Source organism: Zootoca vivipara, chromosome 3 (genome assembly GCF_965207765.1).
Source record: "Zootoca vivipara chromosome 3, rZooViv2.hap1.1, whole genome shotgun sequence".
In the NCBI taxonomy this organism is placed as follows: Eukaryota; Metazoa; Chordata; class Lepidosauria; order Squamata; family Lacertidae; genus Zootoca; species Zootoca vivipara.
This window is the reverse complement of record NC_142586.1, coordinates 20702551-20720323: the sequence shown is the minus strand read 5'-3', so window position 1 is coordinate 20720323 and position 17773 is coordinate 20702551. Positions and strand designations below refer to the sequence as shown.

General features: G+C 42.0%; 1 protein-coding gene across 1 annotated transcript in view; it reads right to left on the bottom strand.

The window, feature by feature from the left end:
- The window catches only part of CSMD1 (CUB and Sushi multiple domains 1), a 946508-nt gene that overhangs the window by 629515 nt on the left and 299220 nt on the right, over nucleotides 1–17773 (bottom strand). The gene's annotated exons all lie outside the window — the stretch shown is intronic.

The window sequence follows — 17773 nt, the reverse complement described above, 5'->3', positions numbered from 1 at the left end:
TATGCACACTATGAGCTGGGTCCATGTGGACAATCACAGTGAAAAGAATGTGTGTTAAATTAACCTTGTAAAATTCTGAACATTGTATTACTGCAAGAAAGCTGAATGCACATGTTTGCAAGCACTTGAAGGAATTGGTGAATCACTCCAAAATAGGGCTAAATGCTTTATGGGTGGTTGTCAGTTTATTGAGTTGCTTATTGAATAGAAAACAGCTTTTCATTTGGCAAAGCCGGTATCTAAAAGGGTAATGCATTCCATAAGGGTAATTTGACATGTTTCACTTCACAAATATTTAAAGCATTAAAAAAATACCCTTATATAAGATAATAAGATTTATTTATTTATTTTGCTAGTCTTTTCTCTCTCAAGGGATTATTCTGAAATTTAAATTCAGTGGTTCCTCTAAAACAGTTTCCCTCCCATCTTACAAGAAACCAGACCCCGTCAGTCTATCATTGCACTATTAAATTTATATTGTTAACTTAAACAAATCTTCTTTCTGTAGTCACTTTTGGAAACTATATTTAAGGATGAGGGTTAATACAGATTAATATATATCTCCTGTGATAGCCGTTTCCTTTGTGAGATGATCAGTGGTTTGAAATACTTATTTATCAGAGAAAGAATTTGCGCAACTCCAGTCTATGAGTCAAAAGATCTATTTTAAGCTGCCTGAAAATGAGACATAAAGCTATGGGCAGAGTAAGAATTGGCTCTAGGGACAAATGGCTGCCCAGTGCTGCTCCAAGTCCCTTTGGCAGCATGGATGGAAGAGCTGACTGAAGATGTTTTGCTGCCACACATACACCTCCAAACAGAGCTGCCAAGTCTCCCGTTTTTCACGGAAAACCCCCGTATTTTGTTACCGTTTCTCGCTGTTATTCCGAATTGATTATATCCTGTAAATATCCTGTAAAGGACATGCACAGAAGCGATTTCTGGTGTCCAGATATGCAGACATGGGCAGCCTGGCACTGGAAGTCATTTCTATGCATGTCTGGACATGCGTAGAAGTGACTTCCGGTGCTGCTCTGCCCATGTCTGGGCACCGGAAATTGGGCACCGCCGGGACCGGAAGTCGCTTCTACGCATGTCTCGACATGTGCAGAAGCGACTTCCGGTGCCGCGCCGCCACGTAGAAACAACTTCCGGTGCCGTGCCGCCGCTGATCCCGGATTTTTCAATCCGGGAGTTGGAGGGTATGCCTCCAAGTCAAGGTGCACACTATCCAAGGCTGGCCTTTTTGTTTTTGGTCACCTGAAGCAGAAGATTCCACATTAAATACAGCCGCCGCAGGTGACCACCTGAACTGTGCCCAACGGCAGAGCCAGTCCTGATGGGACAGAGATACAAGTGGAGCAAGCATGTGCATTGTTTTCACTGACATATGGAGCCTGATAGGGAAAAGAATGTCCTTCAGTACTGAAGGGGGAAAATGAACAAGCTCAGGATTGTGTCTTAGCTGTAGGGCAATTTTCAAAGAAACCCATGTGCATGTTGAATTGTTTCTAGACTTCATGTATGGAGTTTATATCCCCAAGTTCTGTTTCAGCTGCTCCTCCGTATTAGATGATGCCCCAACCTTCAGAAGAGGTTTTTTGGGTGTCAAAGTGGCTGCCATTGGAGGGGAGCTTATGAATCCCATAACTTGTGGGAAAGCCGCACATAGGCCTTTGGATCTTGTTTTAACTGAAGTGAACTCACTGAGCAGGCTCCTAGCCTCCTTTGTAGAACTGCCGTCATAGAGAGAAAATGTTATTACCATTGAAAAATCATAGCAATGCAAGTATTAGTTACATGCATGCTAATTGCCATCACAACTGTCTATTTCAATTCCTATAAAATCTATGGCTCGCCCCACAATCCATAAAGTACTGATTAAAATTAAATTGCCATTCTAAACCAAGTGCTGTCAGCAAAAATAATAAAAATCAATGGGGCCGTGCTACAGAAAGAAAATTTAGGAGCAAAACCTCAGCCTTGTGCTGTTTTTCTTTTTGGGTCCCTTCACTTCAGTAATTAACTGTGTGATTAAATCTATTTTACACTTTAAATGAGCATTATCTATTAACCTTGCATCCATAATGTTTGTCGTTATTCAGAATTCAAAACAATTACATGGAATCAGTTTCTCTACATAATCTACAAGATTTAAATTTTTTATGGCAGCACCTGCCTCCTCTTACCTCTTTTTAGAGTGTAGTCAGAATGAAGTTAATAACAACTGGGGTTGCCACTGAAATTCCACATAAATTCAACATTCAGGGTGGTTTTCTGTGAGTGCGGGGAAGAGCTCCATCTTGAGTGAAACATCAGAATAACTGGAAATACTTTCACTAAGCCCAGTGAACTTTCTCATGAGGGTTCTATGCATTTCTAAATTGGTGACAGTCTGAGAGGTACAAGCAGGAAGATGAGTCTGTTGTTTGGCAGTAAACAAGCCTTTGTTGCACATCCAGTGAATGGGTGGGAGGGCCAACTTGTGATCATGCCTGTTGTCCCTGCTCCTGACTGCCACATGTTTACAGAACATGCATGTTAATGCACTGTATGCTCAAAGAGGGACCTTTGTGGGTTCTTGATTATGTAGATGAAACCTGAGTGCATATAACTGATATGTATGTAAATGTTATTAAGAGGGGGGGGGTGATTCATACAACTCCCACCACACATTCTTGGCTGTGGAAGTTTGTCCTCTTTCCATCTCACAGGGTGGTTGCTGGCATGCCTGTGTCTTGGGAGACAATGGAAGAGTCGGCTTTCAAGGGTAAAGTCAAGCCATTGGAGAGTTAGAATGCCTGCTGTGGCAATGAGACTGATAGGGGAGAGACATGTTTTATTGACGGTGGGGCAGTTGAAGGCATCCAGTTTTGCTGCCACAGGGGCACCATGATGTTTATTCTCTCAGTACACTTTCTAGTGGCCATCCTTTCTCTGGTCACTGCTGTGGATACACAGCCTAACTCCAGGAACAGTGATCATCTGCAAGGGATTCCCATATGGCATGATTAATGTTGCCAGCCTTCATGTCACATTTGCCACCTTTGTAACACAGAGTTGGTCAGCCAACTGGCCTAGTGCCTGAAGCCAGCACCCCTTGGAGCACGTCCCTGGGGATCCTGCCATCTTCCATTCTATGTACATGACCAAGCCAGTGTAGGCACTGCTGAGACAAAAGTGTGAACTTGCTGGGAATGTGGGCTTGGGAGAGCACTTCTTTAAGACTCAGACCTGCCATGTGATGACCCAAATCTTCCTGGCATAGCACACATGGAAGGCATCGAAGCAGCCACACATTCTGCATGTGTGAGTAGGGGCCCTATGTGCATATAGAGTGATTGGGTCAGGATCCTGCCTCGTGAGGAAGAGCTCTACATGCCTATGTCAGTGCATGCATAGCATTCTCTCCCATGCATGGACAGGGTGACATGGCAAGGCTAGTCTATGCATGCTGTCTTGTCACTTGGCATAGGTGGGAGATTATCTGAAGAATGAATGAAAGGTACAATCAAGATTTCACTTCACACATATTGGGAGAAATTCACTGTCATACTGTTACAAGTGTTCCATCATGGCAAGCATTTCTGCTTGCCCAACAGAACAATCTCCCTTGAACTCCCCCCATAAATTATTCGTGTTGGGGGAGGGTTTCTCCTCCACGCCCAAGTCATTTGCAGGCTTTGAGGGGTGTGAAAGGAGACCAGAGGGAGGAAGCCTCATTGCATTAGTTGAAACCAGGAACAGGATCACAGGCCTGGAAGGTATCGTGCAAACTAACCAACCAACCCCATGAAACTATTTTGTTTGTGCCAAAGGGGAGGGACTTGATTAATGTTATCAAATGTACAAGGGACCCATCCTATTCCTTCTAGATATCTCTCTTGGTGCACAGTTATTATTTTTATTTTTGCCTTTCAGTTAGACAACTTAAGTGTCTCTGTGTGATAACTGACTGAGTTACATGGCAATCTTAAATTTCAGAATTATAGCAGTGTGTGGCTAGTTCATAACACTTCGCTTTTAACATGATTTGGCCAAGATACAGCTGTGCTAGTATTTGCATTATGACTCAAGAATATCTGCTTGTCTTGTTCTAGCTGCATTCTTCTCCAAAAAGGATATTGTCTGTTTTATCCAACAAAAAGGAATAAAGACAATTTTAAAGTCTTAATCTAAAAGGATTTAATAATGTAGTAGTCAAGAGGAGAAAAATAGCATATTTTATTCGAGCAAGAAAAAGGAATGCGAGAGATATTGTTAGCAAGTCTAAATGTTGGAAATACTGGTGCTGTGTATGCAAAAGTGAGAATCAGCTTATTCTATTCTATAAACGGATTCTATTCCCACCGTATGCAACCTGAGAAAATGCATGTGTTTTGTTTGATGTTCTGCCAACAACAAAAAATCTAGTACTTTACCTTCCAGAATCCCCCACAGCTTTAAATTCTTTCCCCCCAAGAATGTTTATGAATTTTATAGTCATTAGAGATAAGAACTTTCTGTGTAACCTGTGACCCTCCTGTCTCCAGGTGTTCATGAACTACACACCCCATTATGCCAGACTCCTCGCCATGCTGACTGAGATCTACCACAGTTTCACTACAACAATATCTGGAGAGCCACATGTTCCTCATCTCTGAAAACATTTTTTTAGATAAAAACAAAACAAAACCACACACTCTGAATTATGCTCCATATTACCTAAATTAGAAAGTATTAGTCTCAAACAGAATCAAAACCATAGACTAAAATTTGGGAATATAAAAGTAAATTCAGCACAATTCCAAATGCAGTGATTTTGTGATGAAGAAAAACAACCCCGAGTTTCGATGTAATTGTGACCAGATCCAGGAATAAAGAGGCAAGATACAAGTGATAGGTTGAACTAGAGCTACATTTGATTTAAAACACGTCTACAGGGGAAGTGAGAAGAGTAGGAGCCTAACTTAACAGTGTGGCGAGGAATACTCCCAAAACCTTTGCCCCACTTTGTGGTTAGTAGGGAGGAGGGCTTTCTGCGCCACACAGCCAGGAGTCATACAGGTGTGGCAGGGGAAGCTCAATAACATTCCACATTCAGGCTTAAAGCCTCACAACCTAGAGCAACTGGTCTCCGGGAACACCCTTCAAGTTCAAAGGTGTCTAAGGGTGCTCACCTGTTACCTTAAGCATTCCTGCACATCCTGTCCAACAAAGAAACCAACATATCCATGAATTCTAACTAACCGACTCAGCCTATCTAACAGCACTGACCCTTAAACACCAACAAGCTCTGAATCCAGTAGAGAGTAGGTGAAAATACCTGCTTAGCCAAATGTGCAGACAAGCAAGCTCTGCTCCAGAGAAGCGGGACACAGAGCAATGGATTCAAACTTCAAGAAAGAAGATTCCACCTAAACATTAGGAAGAACTTCCTGACAGTAAGAGCTGTTTGGCAGTGGAATTTGCTACCAAGGAGTGTGGTGGAGTCTCCTTCTTTGGAGGTCTTTAAGCGGAGGCTTGACAGGCATATGTCAAGAATGCTTTGATGGTGTTTCCTGCTTGGCAGGGGGTTGGACTGGATGGCCCTTGTGGTCTCTTCCAACTCTATGATTCTATGATTCTAAGAAATTCCTACTTGGCCCCAAAGTGACTGTTGAACCTATACTGTAACAGAGGGTGGGTGCAAGAAACATACCAAAGAGGCATGGCTCAGTTGGCTCAGTCAGTAGAGCATGAGACTCTTAACCTCAGGGTCGTGGGTCTGAGCCCCACATTGGGCAAAACATTCCTGAATTGCAGGGGATTGGAATGGATGATACTCGTGGTCCCTTCCAACTCTACAATTCTATACAACCATAGTCCACAGACAATGGCACTGGCATGTGCACACACACCAAACAGCATCATCTCTCCAATCCCTTGCCAGCTACAAAAATGCTCTTAGATGCTGTGTTGCCTGGCTGTTAGGAGTGGACAAGTAAGCTAGTACATAAAACCTAAATTAACTTGCTGACTATTTGATATAATAAATGAAAATAATGAATAGGGACATAATATTGAGCCAAGAAAAAGCATGTTGTTGTCCTAGTTATCTTATCATACGCATGATACTGAAATAAAAAGGTGGTATCTCACTTGGTGCTTGCAACTGAGATGCCTAAATGATCCCTTCTTTTGAATTTGTACAAAACAAATTGAATTTGCCACTATAATAACTTCACAGGCACAGACTATCTAACGAGAATGTTAAGAAGGAATACACAATTCTTTCCTAAAGAATAAATATTGAAAATCTGTGCAAAAAAGAAAACTTTAACACAATTGCTTTTTAGAGCAGAAGCATGTTTGGCATATGATGGGTAATTTCACATATAACAGTAATATAATAATTACACCTGAATCCCATTGCATAGATGTGCAATGGATTTTAAATAACCAAGATGGTTTCCATCGAGTTTTTAAATACTGAATAATGTGGCTATAAAACATGAAGGGCAATTCCTTTCGCTTTGGAAAAAAATAGCCATAAAACTGTGGTTTTGGATTGAAAGGACAAGTGAAAGCAAAATTTTGCCTCTTTCTATCAACCCTATTTGTTCATACAATCTCTATCCTGTTGCAGTCATTTTCTTCTGCAAACTACAGAGCTGGAATGCACATAGTGCAGCTGTCCCACTGCCCCCCGCCCTGTGCACTGAAATGGAGAGAATATTCACTGATTTTCTTTTCCACTCGGGTACGTACACAGCACTTCAGTGCTCAACCACACAGACCCATTTCCACATGCATGTGTACACATTGCACAGGCTGAATCACAAACAGCAGCAATGGGAGAGCAATCTTTCCACTCCCAAGCTTTAACTTAAGTGCAGATGCACACCCTTTTGCACGGAGGTACATCTGCATGAAGATCCTACCTACTTCCTTCTATTCTTCTTCTTTGGACAAGGCACACTGAACTGCCTCTGATTAAAATCCAGATTTCCAAGGGAACTCCTTCGAGTCTCATTCCAATTATATGTGAGAATGATACAAAACGATTTTGTCTCTTTTTGCCCTAGATACATAAAGACTCGATGATTGATTCTTACCCAGGTCTGCTAAACTCTTATCCACCAGCGGCAAAATGTTGTATGTGTTAATATGCTTAGGTTTTGTGGTATTTTGCCTGAATGCTCATCATCCACGTTGCTGATTGATTGCCATGATCTCTGCATGCAACCATTTACTGTTGCTGCTTGTGGAGCAGATGTGATACAGATCCTCAGGCTCTTTCACTGGTAGCTAAAAATGTCTCTGACTACAGTCTCATTACAATTAATTTCTGTTTCAGTTATTTTGTGATTATTTTGTGATGTTAATTGGCATCCAGCAGAGGTATTTTTGTTATGCCTTGATTAGAGCCTTCTATATCCTCTGTGTATCAGATTGGATATACTGCATTATGTTCCAAAATGCTATCCCTAAAGAGGCTGTAAATCACTTTCATATACATTTGACTCTACATCTCCTCTCTACCTAGCCATCCACAGCGGGATGTGAATTGCACAGCTATTTGAAGTTAGTTGGGGAAAATTCCCAGTGACTCAAATGGATCTGAAAGTGATGCAAATATTCAAAAGACTGCAAAGTTACTTTAGATTTGAAATGCTTGCTGAATCTGTACGGGGAATGAAAAGCAAACTTATGGAGATGATTATGACTTTCAATAATTTGTAGAATGTGTGTTTCTTCCTGCGAATTTATGCAACTCCAGGCAACTTAGGTAGCTAAATCAGAATTGTAAGGATATCCTCAACGTTTTACACAGCATTACTAATCCAAACCAATTTGTATGCCCATTTGCTGTACAAATGATCACCTTGCTTCAGTAAAATGTCATAAGGAGGTACAGCATATTGATCCCAGTGAAGCTATGCAAAAATTCACTCATTCATAGAAGGGAGAGGGGATGCGATTTTTATTCAGTTTTTCATTCCTCTGCAGATGCTTTCTGTGCTGTTCTGGAGAGTCCTCAAACATTCTGGGGCAGATTTATTTTTTTATTTTTTAAGTGTGTAGGGGCGATTGGGAAATGGCCACCTCCTCATTCATAAACATTGTTACAGAAGTACTCAATGCTGTTTCCGCTATTCATGTGAATGAAATCTCGGATCCAAAGACCCTGTGAGCATGACACACTCCCATTCATAAATGAAGAGGCCACAATAGCTGTTTCAAGACAAATAAGAGCAAAAATGCCACAAGGGTAATGTTGATGTTCCTCAATGATCAAATCGTCTACTTTTTGAATTTGCAGGAGTTATGCATTCTCCACAGAGGGATGCAGGTGGCGCTGTGGGTTAAACCACAGAGCATAGGGCTTGCCAATCAGAAGGTCGGTGGTTCGAATCCCTGTGACGGGGTGAGCTCCTGTTGCTCGGTCCCTGCTCCTGCCAACCTAGCAGTTTGAAAGCACGTCAAAGTGCAAGTAGATAAATAGGTACCACTCTGGCGGGAAGGTAAACGGCGTTTCCGTGCGCTGCTCTGGTTCGCCAGAAGCAGCTTAGTCATGCTGGCCACATGACCTGGAAGCTGTACGCCGGCTCCCTTGGCCAATAAAGCGAGATGAGTGCCGCAACCACAGAGTCATCCGCAACTGGACCTAATGGTCAGGGGTCCCTTTACCTTTACCTATGCATTCTCCACAGGGATGTTTAAGCATTAACTGTAGGTGGTAGTTAAAGTAGATGTTAACAAAATCATCCAAAATAAGTGAAGTTCGATTAGAATTAATCTCTCAGGGGCCAGGTGGGCATTCAAATGATGTTCACTGGAACAGGGGGTGATGATTTTCTTTTAGCTAGTACATTCCAGCAGCTTTGCAGTCATTAACAAAGCTGTGACATTGTCTACCCAGTTACTGTATCTGTTTCCCCTCTCTTCTGTTTGCTTCTTATACCACTTTGGAATGTGCCCTCTGCATTTAGAAAGGCTTACGTGTTATTGCACCAACAAGGTTGGTCCAACAAAAGCAACAACAAAAATATTTGGCTCATTTTTGTATCCCGCATTATTTGGAACGAACACAGCATCCATTTTTTACTTGTGAGATGTAGCCCAGCACACAGAAATGATAATGGATGGGGATTCAACCCACACAAACACAAACAAAACTAATAAAGCTTAATAAAATAAACTCAGCCCACACAACTCCCCTGAACCTATTTTTCACAGCTCTCGCACACAAATAATTATATTTTCTTTAGCATTTCTCATAGCAGGTGTACTGCAAAACACACTGCAGCTAAGCAACACTGACTGTATTCAAAGAGTGTATTAAAATATAAATCTACAACTTAAAAGACCAGGCTTCACATATGTTTAGGACTGGCACTTAAAAGAAATATACACACTCATCTGTAGCCCCACACCTAGGCACCTCTTATTTCTTTGCAGTTTTTGAATCAGTACATGGGCTATAATACGCTTGTGTATTATATTCTCAAATGCAAACTTTGGAGTCACCCAAAGGATACAAAAAACAAACAATCCACAACCCTCAATCACAGTAAAGAAAACAGGATTCTGCCTTATAGAAGGTCAAATTAATTGTCCATGTTGCCCAGTAATGCTTACTCCAGCAACTCTCCAGAGTCTTAAGAGGTCTATCCCAGGCACCCCCAAACTTCGGCCCTCCAGATGTTTTGGACTACAATTCCCATCTTCCCCGACCACTGGTCCTGTTAGCTAGGGATCATTGGAGTGGTAGGCCAAAACATCTGGAGGGCCGCAGTTTGGGGATGCCTGGTCTATCCTTTAACTAAAACTACAGTTTATGCTCTCCGTTGAGATAGTCCCTCCCCAGAGTTACTACCACTTCTGTGCAGAGTATGACTGTAAGAACCAACTGTTCCAAGGGCATGGTCTGTGGGCACTATGTATATGAGCTGGAAACCAAGCATATCTAGATTGGGTCAGTGGGTGGCTTTAAAAAAAAAAATAACTTGAAAGGAGAACTGTTGAAGATGTATAAAATCTGTAAAAGTTTGATTAGCTCTGTCGTGTGTGTGTGAGTGTGTGTGTGAGTGTGTGTGTAAAACTTGGGTTCAAATCTCTGTTCAACCACTATGCTTTCTACATCTATTTAACTGTCTTGCAGCCCTAAACTAAATGAAACCCATGTGTTGCCCAGATATGCAGAAAAATTACTTGGGATAACTGAATGTACTGTGCACATGGCTGCTTTGAGGGGCTCTTTTATTACAGGCTTCTAGTGTTTCTCAGAGAATAAGAATATGGAATGGTCACACTAATTCTTGCATATCCAGCAGTGACAATTTGAGATTATTCAAATTGCAATGTTGTCTCCCACCAGTGCATAGGTGTTATTTATGTTCCTGGCATTTTCTTCCTAAAATAAGCTCAGCAGCAAAACAGTGGATTAACATTTTTTTCTTTCCTGAGCTAGCAGGGGCAAATGCCAGTGCAGTAGTACCATATTTGACTTGTCTTGAGTGATACTTGGCCCTTACAGTGCAAGTAGCCCTAATTGAGATAATTGCTCAGCAAATCAAAGTGGTGTAGTGAAGCAAGTAATTATGTGTCACAAATTGCTGGGCTAAACTATTTATTTTTTTCAACCTGAATAAGTAACAAGTAGCAGGATTGCACAAGTCTTCCTCTTGTGAATGAAACAGAGAGAGAGAGGGAGAGAGAGAAAGCGAGAGAGAAGTGACAGAGCCATATTTTTTTTCTAAGCGACTGCTCTGGATGATTCATATTTCCTTTCTGAATCTTTTCAGACATGAAATTGTTTTAGATCTGGGGGCTATGATCCCTAACAGACATTAGAGAGAAACAATTTTCTTCGAGGCAAATTTAAGGCCAGAATCAGAAGGAGAAGAGTGTAGTTTTGCTTTCTGTACCAATATTAATTTAAAAAAACTGACCACTGGGCAACCCCTCCACTCAGCTCTTGTCAAGAATCTGCCAAGAAAAGAGTGGCACTGAATAGTTTTCTCTACTTGAGCATATATCTTATTGTGACACTTTGGAGACTAAAAGAAGGCAAAGGTGTTGAGTAATCTTCATATAATACATATAGTTTCAGACAGCTGAGCCAAAGATTGGCGAAAACACCAACCAAGATACCACAAAAACTGAAAAGACAATTACAGCAGTTTCTATGTTACAATTTACTATTTTCTTCCTGTTTTCTATCTTCTAAGAGGTCGCCTCAGGTGAGCGCTCCATGTCTGAACTGGGAATTGACAGATTATTACAAATTACTCCAATAGTTTGTGGAGGGTGGGGGGATAAAAATGGAACAGCTGCTTAGTCTTCCGAATATGGAAAGAGCTCTGCTGGATGAGGCTAAAGGCCCAACTTGTCCAACATCCTGTTCTCACAACTAGATGCCTATGGGATGCTTGGAAACAGAAGCCTGAGTGCAGAAATGCTCTCCCCATTTGTGATTTACAGAGGCCTAGACACCCACCATCCATGTGAGCATACCAGGCATTGTTTTTAACTTGTGGCTCCGAATGTGGGACATTCTTCTTCCTGTTGTTGTTTAGTCATTTAGTCGTGTCTGACTCTTCGTGACCCCATGGACCAGAGCACACCAGGCACTCCTGTCTTGCATTGCCTGCCGCAGTTTGGTCAGACTCATGTTGGTGGCTTCGAGAACACTGTCCAGCCATCTTGTCCTTTGTTGTCCCCTTCTCCTTGTGCCCTCAATCTTTCCCAACATCAAGGTCTTTTCCAGGGAGTCTTCTCTTCTCATGAGGTGGCCAAAATATTGGAGCCTCAGCTTCAGGATCTGTCCTTCCAGTGAGCACTCAGGGCCTGAGTGGGACATACCTTGAGCAAATTCTGCCATGGGGAAAATGGCAGTTTTTGGAGTCTCTTCCATTGCAGAAAACGTGATGGCCTATTAGAGTGCGTCACACTCACGATGCATAGATATATCATTAATAAAACTTAAGTAGATCCACACATGACAACCCTGCCCAGTTCTTCTGATTCCCCCACCTCTACAGGTATTCCCCACTTTGCACTTCAGCTGACTGTACTGCCAGGGCTAGGCACATTTGGGTTTTTAACTGCACTTTAACACTGGTTAAAGCCCTTGTCCGCTGTCCAGACCCCTCTCACTTGGCTGCCCCTGATAGAGCAGTTTGAACTTTGGCTTGGAGGGCTTTTGCCTTACAGTGCGACCAGCATGGGGCACTAAAATGGCTGGCCACTGGAAAGTGACTACTCGTGCCCTGGGAATGGGGTCACAACTGCTGTCCACCCAGATTGCAGGGTAAGCAGCTATTTCCCCATCCTTCTGCAGCCTCCTTTCATGCCCATCCCAGGCCTTCTAAAGGAGCCTTCAACCCCAGGAGCTGCTTTTGGGTTGGCTGGATGCAGCCAAGAGCTGTATTGAGGGTGGGAGATAGGGGAAACCCCCACGGGGAGTTTCACTCTGTTTGCCACCCTTTGTTGTCTGCCTTGCTGCTCTTGTACTATGTGAGCTGCTTCGGGTACCTCTGTATGGACAAAGTGTCATACAAATTTAAAATTAAAGGAAGGGTTTTAAACTTGCTTTTATCACAAAAGAACAAAATAACTTGAGGACTTCCAGATAGAAATTAGAATAATATTTTAAGGAAGGGGAGAGGCATGTGGCCATAACAGTTCAATCCCATATTAAAATCTAACCCTATTCTTTCAACAGGAACAAACTAAAAAACTACAAATGTTTATAATGTAGGTGTTAACAGATAAAGGCTTTTGTTGATTTTTTTAAATTAAGACACTAGTAATATTGAAACAAGGATTTCACAGTTAATTGTAGAAATATGGTACATAGCAATTATGCATTACCAACATGCTCTTAAAACTGGCTTGTTTATGCTGCTGCTTGTTTATGCTATAATTTTGCCAAAATAGCATAGCTTTGTAATGGCTAGATCTCTGAATCAGTTAAAGAAGAAGAAAGAAGGGGAGGATAAGAAGGAGGACAAGGACTATCTTAGGATAATGTTGTGGGTTGCTTTTCTTATGTAATATTTGTTTACTGTTTGATTTTTTCTAGTTTCTGTGGAACATGCAGGGAGGAACTAGGGAAATGGTAGCATGCAATGTAAAACTTGGGACTATAGGGTACTGCTACTTGAAAATTCAAAAGGGCTATTTTGAAGCTGTGTCTACTGTGTCCTATCACTGAGAGGAGAGAAAAGGTAAAACAGATTTATTAATCTCACAATACAAGTAACTACTTTTTGTTCACAGGCTGGTGGTTCCTCCATGTTATCTCATGCAATTTTTTTATTTTATTCTAATCTGTGTTTCAGAATTAATCGGACACTGAAAGATTCTTCATTCATGAACATAAGAATGTTGGGGGACAGAATCAGCGCAGAGACTCCAAATCCTAGGTCCCTTTCTGAGGTAACTCAAGGCAAATCTAAAAAAATGTAGTATAAACACTGACAACTGGGAAACACTGGCCTGCGAGCGCTCCAGTTGGAGAACAGCCTTTACCAAAGGTGCCATGGGCTTTGAAGACACTCGATCTCAGGACGCAAGGGAGAAATGTGCTAAGAGGAAGGCACGCTTGGCAAATCCACACCGTGATCAACTCCCACCTGGAAACCTATGTCCCCACTGTGGAAGGACATGTGGATCCAGAATTGGCCTCCACAGTCACTTACGGACTCATTGTTGAAACCGTGTTTATGGAAGACAATCTTACTCGGCTACGAGTGATCGCCAAAGAAGAAGAAGAAGAAGGAGACCTCCAGTTCTGTAGAACACTCCTTCCCACAGGATGGTAATAGGAAAAATCCATGTCATCAGTTAGTCCAGCTCATGCAGTTGCCTCCTTCACATGCAATCAGGAGCCATATAGGATTGCATATCCAAAGACTTTTCTGACTTTATGTGATGGCAGCCTTATTCCCATTAGGTATAATAACTGAGCCTACTGGAAAACAGACCCTCCAGGTGTTCCTATTTTCCAGGGACAGTCCCAGATTTACATAAGCCGTTTCTGATTTGATCCCGGAGTGCCCTGCTGTTCCTTAAATGTAAAGGTAAAGGACCCCTGACAGCTGCGTCCAGTCACTTTTAATGCTGTTCCTTAAAAAGGTAAAGGTAAAGGGACCCCTGACCATTAGGTCCAGTCGTGACCGACTCTGGGGTTGCGCGCTCATCTCGCATTATTGGCCGAAGGAGCCGGTGTATAGCTTCCAGGTCATGTGGCCAGCATGACAAAGCCGCTTCTGGCAAACCAGAGCAGCACATGGAAACACCGTTTACCTTCCCGCTGTAGCGGTTCCTATTTATCTACTTGCATTTTGACATGCTTTCGAACTGCTAGGTTGGCAGGAGCTGGGACCAAGCAACGGGAGCTCACCCCGTCACAGGGATTCGAACCGCCGACCTTCTGATCAGCAAGCCCTAGGCTCAGTGGTTTAACCACAGCGCCACCTGGGTCCCAATGCTGTTCCTTAGGACACCTCTATTATCATTGGAGAAATGTTGGAGGTTATGGTAGGATGTTCCTATTTTCATCAGAGAAGTGTTGAAAGGTATAGAGTTATGAGCCCTCAAGCCAAGAAGGTAAGTTACTATACAATTTCTAGAAGGCAACTGAAGGCAGCCCTGTATAGGGAGGGTTTTTTTAATGTTTAATGTTTTATTATGTTTTTATATGTGTTGGAAGCCACCTAGAGTGGCTTGGGTAGCCCAGTCAGATGGGTGTGGTATAAAAATAACATTATTATTATTATTATTATTATTATTATTATTATTATTATTGACTAGGACGTCCCTATCTTCATCGGTGAAATGTTGGAGGGTATGGAATAATCCAAGGCTGTCTAGCTATGCTTAAGTCATGTGGGAATGACTGAGCAGTAACTAAATCATGGTCTTGAACTATTCCCATTTCTGCCGCACTAAAGTACAGTACTACAAAACATGGAATCGGGCCTTTTGAAAAACAGATTCCAAAACATTACAAATGCCTACTTATGCATTATGCCAGCAGTAAGATTTGTGAGATAAAAAAACTGTGTTCCTTGCATTTTCTAGTTGTTCAATTTTCTCCCTGCCAAGATTCATTTAGGGCCTAGAATGGCACAGAGCACTCAATACTCTCAAAGATTATAGCCCAGGAGCTTATTGGTAGTGAAGTTCTTCTCATGAGCTGGTGTCAGCATAGCAAGTATTGCCGCCATCAGCATGCTAACAATGGTGGCAACTGCAAAATAAATAACACTCCGCAGCTAGAGTGACAAGCATTTTTTTTTGTCAACTTAATCTGCTGTTACAATAATCCTAAGGAAAACTTTTAATGCATTTAAATACTTGCTTTCACAAAATTTCTACAAATATATGCAGTAAGTATCTTTGCCGCTTTATTTAAGTACTTCCTTGATTTCTATGACAGCTGAAGGATCAAGAAGTGAATTGGAGGAGGGAAAGATCACATTTCTTTTTAACAGAATGTAGTCACATGTTTGAATAATTTGCATTTTATAAAGGCTACGGATTGCTTAAAGCACAAAACAATTTTAGATGCCTAAACTCATACAAGGTATGAGTTTAATAACAGCAACATACCAATGATCATTTCTCTCTGTTATAGCACCGTAAAATGCCCAAGATGAAAGACATTCTGCCTGTGCAAAACTTATTGAAGTCAATGATAACTGCAGGATTTGAAGCAAAATTATTCTTTTTTTAAAAGGCATTGCAACCCAAATATGCTGAAATCATATATCAACATATACAGTGGTACCTCAACTTACGAAGACGATCCGTTCCACGGCGCTCTTCGTAAGTAGAGGTCTTTGGTTGTTGAAGTGCCCATTCTGTGCATGCGTGAATCATGATTTTGCACTTTTGCGCATGCGCGGACTGCGTGCGCCACTTCTGCGCAGGTGCAGAATGCATGCGCGGCGACAACACTTCCGGGTTTGCCAAAGTCAAGTCATTCGGATGTCGAGGTACCACTGTACAAAGTACCAAGATTCTTATTGCTGGTAATGAAACATTGTTTTTTATCTTCTTTACTAAACCTTCTGCCAAGAGCCAATCTTTGCTCAGAAAAAAAGAAAGAAAAGAAAAATTGAATCAAGTGGATGAGCTCAGCTTCATGAATCTTACAAGAGGTGGGAAAGTTGCCATGATTCACATACATTCACATACGCATACACACATGCACACAAGTAAGAGAAGGAATATGGCCTTATTTACCTTCAACAGTGTGAAAAATGCTGTAGAGAATTCAGATATGGGAAAGACCGCTTGCTGTTCTCAAATTGGCTGATGTCACTGTCTGTCTCAGCCAGTCATGGGGGCATAGCTGCCAAGTTTTCCCTTTTCTCGCGAGGAAGCCTATTCAGCATAAGGGAAAATCCCTTAAAAAAAGGGATAACTTGGCAGCTATGCATGGGGGCTCTCACTCTGACAACAGACCTGTCAGAGCCGAATTTTTATCAGGTCTGCTGCCAGAGCTTTAAAACCAGCAAGTAGGCAGTACAGACCAAATACAGCACCTGTATTCATTGGCTCTGCCCAGAGATGAAGAAGTCAGTGGCCTTGCTGTGGAATTAATCAGTCAGTGTATTGGGGGCCAGGGAGAAGTTGCCCTGCAGACAAAGTGGGCCTGTTTGAGGTTTTTGCCTTCCTCATAGCAACTGTCAAAACCTTTAGTGGGGAAAAGCAGGGGTGGAGGAAGGGGTGCAGTGGGGGTGGGCCACCCCAGTTGTCTCCACTCAGGGGGGGTGAAAAAATAGTGGGCGGCACTCACTGTGGGGCCTTCAGCGTGCCCGAGCCACATCTCTCCTGGGATTGACGCGGTGGCTTGGGCACCCGCAGGCTCCACGCTGCCCCAAACAGTCTGCCCACCGCCTGCCCTTCAGCTGTAGGGCAGCTGAAGGGGAGGAGGCAGGCAGACTCTTCGGAGGCCCTGCGGAGTGTCCTGCCCCGGCTTGCCCTGCCCTGCTCCGTCGCTGGGGAAAAGACACTGGGTTTGGATCCTTAGTCTACTGATGCTTCGTCTCCTGTACCAATAAAGGTAAGTCTTTATAGTTCAGCTTACATGCTGCAACAGATACTTTTTGCTTTGCAAAACAACAACCACCTACTTCCCACATCACACACATAAAAGCTGGATTCCTACCCTTGTCAACCCTTATGCAATATTGTTCACTTTTGCATTAGCCTATAAAAAAAGCTGTAACTATAATCAGTAGTAAAACAACACAAAGAGTATTAGAGGGCATTGGTTCCCTTCTGAATGTTAGCCTACAATTTTCTGGTGCCACTTCAAATGTTTGCAAGTAATAAGTATATCTGACCTCTGCAAGCTTTAATAAGATCATAGCCCAAGAGGTTACTGCCACAGGCACACAAATATGCTACTAATAAATAAAGTATGAGACAAAGCATGTTCACTGAACCTTAATAGTATATTATCGCCACGTACTGCATAATACATAAGTGCTTTCTATACTTTTTCACTCTAATTGATTTACCTATTTATATCCTTCTATAACCTAAGCTATACAGAAATTCATAAATTGTGAAGATCACTGATACTTACATGCTTGACATTTGTAAGCATGTCAATAATACTTGTAAATAAACCTCAAAGAAATAAATGTGAATATACTTAGGATTTGTGTGTGCAGAGGTACACATACCCCTAAACATTTTTGTGAATCTTTCTACTTCTGTCCATTTACTGTATTTATTTTCCCTAATCTGAATTATAAAATGGTGATTTTCTTGAGTCAAAATGAGA